The sequence below is a fragment of the Theropithecus gelada genome, chromosome X (genome assembly GCF_003255815.1).
Source record: "Theropithecus gelada isolate Dixy chromosome X, Tgel_1.0, whole genome shotgun sequence".
Taxonomy (NCBI): Eukaryota; Metazoa; Chordata; class Mammalia; order Primates; family Cercopithecidae; genus Theropithecus; species Theropithecus gelada.
Window position 1 is genome coordinate 100,310,225 of NC_037689.1, and position 5,963 is coordinate 100,316,187.

At 37.0% G+C, this 5,963-nt stretch overlaps 1 pseudogene; it reads right to left on the reverse strand.

Moving 5' to 3' along the window:
• Positions 1-740: 740 nt before the first annotated feature.
• On the reverse strand, positions 741-1,082 carry LOC112615022 (annotated as a pseudogene).
• Positions 1,083-5,963: the final 4,881 nt, after the last annotated feature.

The following is a 5,963-nucleotide window of genomic DNA, read 5'->3' on the forward strand; positions in this document are numbered from 1 at the left end:
AGGCAGGAGAATGGCGGGAACCCGGGAGGCGGAGCTTGCAGTGAGCTGAGATCCGGCCACTGCACTCCAGCCTGGGTGACAGAGCGAGACTCGGCCTCAAAAACAAAACAAAACAAAACAAAACAAAACAAAAAAGAATAGTAAATATACTTTCTCTTCCTTGTGATTTTCTTAATAGCATTTTCTTTTCTCTAGCTTACTTTGTTGTAAGAATATAATATATAATACATATAAGATACAAATATGTGTTAATAAACTGTTTATCAGTAAGATTTCTAATCAACAGTAGGCTATTAATAGTCAAGTTTTTGGGAAGTTAAAAATTATGTATGGATTTTTGACTCTGCAGTGGGGTCAGCACCCCTAACCCCTGTGTTGTTCAAGGGTCAACTGTAAAATATTTGTAAATTTCATTTATCCCTTCTTTTTAAAGCACTTCTAGGAGACTGCCAGGAAACAAATCCAGCAGGTTTATTGTTTCATTTATGAAATCAAATCCTCATTTGAATGTCCCAAATCAAATGATCTTTAAATACAAAGACTATCACAACCAGAGTTAAAATTTTTTACATAGAACTTATTGAAGTAGTTAATCATGGAAGTTAATCATAATCATATTTTCAGATAAAGTGGGTGGCTCTTAAAAGTGACTTTGAGTTGGGTAGAATTATTGCTGAGAAAGCTTTATGCTCTTTCTCTACAAATGTGGCGTGTAAGCTCGATGTTCTTGGGCATGATAGTCACTCAGAGTGGATGACACACAGATTGATGTTCTCAAAGAGCACCACGAGGTAGGCCTCTCACAGTTCCTGCAGCTGCTGAGCTTTGGAAGTGCAGGTTGGTCTTGAAGTTCTGTGCGATCTTGTGCACGAGATCCTGGAATGGCAGCTTGCGGATCAGCAGCTCAGTTGACTTCTGGTAGCAGCGGATCTTATGCAGGGCCACTGTGCCAAGCTGGTAGCTGTAGGGCTTATTTATGCTTCTAGTGCTGGAGCACTCTTGCAGGCTACCTTGGTGGCCAGATGTTTACATGGCAGTTTACCGCCAGTAGACTTGTGTGTAGTCTCCTTGATGTGGGCCATTTCAGATTATCCAAAGAAAAAAACGCAGATTTGGTCTCAATTTTTGTTTGTCTGAGGATCTTTATTTTTCTACACTTTAGAAGGATTATTTTGTTGCATACAGTGTATCAGATTGGTGTGTTTTTTTACTATAACATTTTAGATATTTCTCTCCACTCTCTTCCCGATGGCATGGTTTCTGAAGATAAGTTCAACCTAATTCTTAGCCTTGCTCTTCTATAAGTAAGGCATTTTTTTTCTTTTGGCTTCTTTGAAGATTTTATCTTTGTCTTTCATTGTCTGCAGCTTGAGTATGATATGTCTATGTGTAGATTTTTTGGTTAAATTTTGCTTAGTGTTCTCTGAGCTTCTTGGATTTGTAGTTTGGCATCTGCTATGGTTTGAATGTTCCCTCCAAAATTCATGTTGAAATTTTATTGCAAATGTAATACTGTTGGGAATTGGGACCTTTAAGAGGTAGTTGTGAGGTCTTCACCATCATGAGTGGATTAATGCCATTATGGAGGGTGTGGGTTAGTTATTGCAGGAGTTAGGCCCTCTTTTTTTCTTTGTCTCACATGCTGACTTGCCCTTCCATAATGTTGTGATGCAGCAAGAAGACCTTCACCAGATTCAGCCTTTTTATCTTGGACTTCTCAGCCTGCAGAACCATGAGCCAAATAAATCCCTTTTCTTTACAAATTACTCAGTCTGTGGTAGTCTGTTATAGCAGCAGAAAACAGACCAAGACAGCATCTGTCATTCAGTTTGCAAAAGTTTCAGCCATTATTACTTCAAGTGGTTGTTTCTTTCTTTCTTCCCCTTCTGGTATCACCATTATCTGTGTGTTACAACTTTTGTAATTGTTCCATAATTCTTGAATATTCTTTTCTGTGTTTTTCCTTTTTATTTGTCTATTTATTTTATTTATTCCTTCCTTTTTGTTCTTGTCAGTTTGAGGACTTTCTATTGATATACTTTGAAGTTCATCAATTCTTCCCTTGACTGTCCAATCCACTGATGAAAGAATCCTTTAGAGGTATTCTTCGTTTCAGTTACAGTGCTTTAAATTTCTAGCATTTACTTTTGAGTATTTCATAGAATTTTCTTTTCTTTGTTTTTTGTCTAACTTTTAGGTTCAGTGGTACAAGTACAGGTTTATTATATAGGTTTATTGTATAGGTGTATTATCTGTACACCTGCACCACAGGGGTTTGGTGTACAGATAATTTTGTCACCCATGCACTAAGCATAGAACCCAGTAGGTAATTTTTTAATTATCTCCCCCTTCTTACCCTCAACCCTCAAGTAGGGCCCCGTGTCTGTTGTTCCCTGCTTTGTGTTTATGTGTTCTTGTCATTTAGCTCCCTCTTATAAGTTAGAACATGCGATATTTGATTTTCTGTTCCTGCATTAGTTTGCTAAGGATAATAGTCTGTAGCTCCGTCAATTTGCTGCAGAGGACACAATCTCATTCATTCCTATGGCTGCATAGTATTCCCTGGTATGTATTTACCACATTTTCTTTATCCAGTATACCATTGATGGGCATTTAGATTGACTCCATGTCTTTGCTTATTGTGAATAGTGCTGCAACGAATAAATGCGTGCATGTGTCTTTATGGTAGAACAATTTATATTCCTTTGGGTATATACTCAGTAATGGGATTGTTGGGTCGAATGGTCATTCTGTTTTTAGTTCTTTGAGGAATCACCACAGTGCTTTCCACAATGGCTGAACTGATTTACACTCCCACCAGCAGTGTATAAGTGTTCCCTTTTCTGTGCAGCCTTGCCAGCATGTTATATATTGATTTTTAAATAATAGCCATTCTGACTGGTGTGAGATAGTATCTCATTGTGGTTTTTATTTGCATTTCTCTAGTGATTCATGATGTTGAGCTTTTTTTCATGTGCTTGTTGGCCACATGTATGTTGTCTTTTGAAAAGTGTCTGTTCATGTCCTTCGCCCACTTTTTAATGGGGTTGTTTGTTTTTTGCTTGTAAATTTGTTTAAGTTCCTTATAGATGCTGGATATTAGACCATTGTCAGATGCATAGTTTGCTGATATTTTCTCCCATTTTATAGGTTGTCTGTTTACTCTGCTGATAGTTTCTTTTGCTTGCAGAAGCTCTTTAGTTAACTTAGTTCTCATTTATCAATTTTTGCTTTTGTTGCAATTGCTTTTGGCGTCTTTGTCATGAAATCTTTGCCCGTTTCTGTGTCCAGAATGGTATTGCCTAGGTTATCTTCCAGGATTTTTATAGTTTTAGGTCTTACATTTAAGTCTTCAATCAACCTTGAGTTGATTTTTGTATATGATGTAAGGGAGGGGTCCAGTTTCAACTTTCTGCATATGGCTAGCCAGTTATCTTAGCACCATTTATTGAATAGGAAGTCCTTTTTCCATTGCATGTTTTTGTCAGTTTTGTTGAAGATCAGATAATTGTAGGTGTGTGGCATTATTTCTGGGCTCTCTATTCTATTTCATTGGGCTTTCTGTTTTTGTACCAGTACCATGCTGTTTTGGTTATTGTAGCCCTGTAGTATAGTTTGAAGTTGGATAACTTGATGCCTTCAGCCGTATTCTTTTTTCTTAGGATTGCCTTTGCTATTCAAGCTCTTTTTTGGTTCCATATGAATTTTAAAATAGTTTTTGTCTAGTTCTGGGAAGAATCTCAATGGTAGTTAAATAGTAATAGCATTGAATCTGTAAATTGCTTTGGGCCTTATGGCCATTTTAACAATATTGATTCTATCTATGAGCATGGAGTTTTTTACCATTTGTTTGTGGCATCTCTGATTTCTTTGAGTAGTGTTTTGTAATTCTCATTGTAGAGATCTTTCACCTCTCTGGTTAGGTGTATTCTCAGGTATTTTATTCTTTTTGTGGTCATTGTGAGTGGAATTACATTCCTGGTTTGGCTCTGAGCTTGGATGTTGTTGGTACACAGGAATGCTACTGGTTTTCCTATGTTGATTTTGTATCCTGAGACTGCTAAAGTTGTTTTATCAACTCAAGGAGCTTTTGGTCTGAGATGATAAGGTTTTCTAGATACAGAATTATGTTGTCTGCAAAAAGGGGTAGTTTGACTTCCTCTCGTCCTATTTGGATGCCTTTTATTTCTTACTCTTGTCTGATTGCTTTGGCCAGAACTTCCAATACCATATTGAATAAGAGTGTTGAGAGAGGGCATCCTTACCTTGTGCCGATTTTCAAGGGGAATGCTTTCAGCTTTTGCCCATTCACTGTAATGTTGGCTGTGGGTTTGTCACAGATGGCTTTTATCATTTTGCAGTTTGGTTCTTCAATGCCTATTACTTGAAGGTTTCTAACATGAAGAGGTGTTGAATTTTATCAAAAATCTTTTCTGCATCTATTGATAAAATCATGTGGTTTTTGTCTTTAGTTTTGTCTATGTGATGAATCACATTTGTTGATTAGCATATGTTGAACCAACCTTGCATCCCAGGAATAAAGCCTACTGGATTATGATGGATTAGGTTTTTTATGTGCTGATGTTTGCTAGTATTTTGTTGAGGATTTTTGCAGCTGTGTTCATCGGGGATACTGACCTGAAGTTTTCTCTTTTTTGTTGTGTCTCTACCACTTTTTTGTATCAGGATGATGCTGGTCTCATAGAATGAGTTGGGAAGGAGTCTCTCCTTCTCAGTTGTTTTGGAATAGTTTCAGTAGGAATGGTACCAGCTCTTTGTACATCTGATAGAATTTGGCTGTGAATCAGTCTGGTCCCAGGCTTTTGTTGGTTGGTAGGCTATTTATTACTGATTCAGTTTCAGAGCTCATCATTGGTCTGTTCAGGGATTCAGTTTCTTCCTGGTTCAGTCCTGCAAAAATGTATATGTTCAAGACTTTACCCATTTCCTCTGGATTTTCTAGTTTTTTGTGCATAGAGGTGTTCATGATAGTCTCTGATGGTCATTTGTATTTCTTTGGGGTTAGCGGTAACATCTCCTTTGTCATTTCTAATTGTTTGAATCATCTCTCTTTTCTTCTTTATGAGTCTAGCTAGCAGTCTATCTGTCTTACTGATTTTTTGAAAGAAGCAACTCCCGGATTCATTAGTTATTTTTTATGATTCTTCATGTCTCAGTCTGCTTCAGTTCACCTCTCATTTTGGCTATTCCTTATCTTCTGCTAGTTTTGTGGTTGGTTTGCTCTTGCTTCTCTATTTCTTCTAGTTATGATCTTAGGTTGTTAACTTGAGATTTTCCTAAGTTTTTGATGTGGGCATTTTGTGCTATAAATTTCCCTCTTAACACTGCCTTAGCTGTGTCTCAAAGATTCTGGTGTGTTGTATCATTGTTCTCATTAGTTTCAAGGAACTTCTTTACCCAGAAGTCATTATTTACCCAAAAGTCATTCAGAAGCAGGTGGTTTAATATCCACGTAAATGAATGGTTTTGAGCAATTTTCTTTGTATTGAAGACTATTTTAATTTTGCTGTGGTCTGTAAGTATGGTTGATATGATTTCAGGTTTTTTCAATTTGCTAAGGATTGTTTTATGTTCAATTGTGTGGTCAAATTGAAAGCATTTGGCATGTGGCAATAAGAATAATGTATATTCTGCTGTTTTTGGATGGGGAGTTCTGCAGATGTCTATTAGGTCCATTTGGTCAAGTGCTAAGTGCAGGTCCTGAATACCTTTGTTAATTGTCTGCCTTGATGATCTGATACTGTCAGTAGGGTGTTGAAGTCTCCCACTATTATTGTGTGGGAATCTAAGTCTCTTTGTAGGTCTCTAAGAACTGTTTTAATGCATCTGGGTGCTCCTGTGTTGCATATATTTAGGATAGTTAGGTCTTCATGTTGAATTGAACCCTTTACCATTATGGGTTCCAAAAAAGACTTTGTCTTTTTTGTTTTTGTTGATTTAAT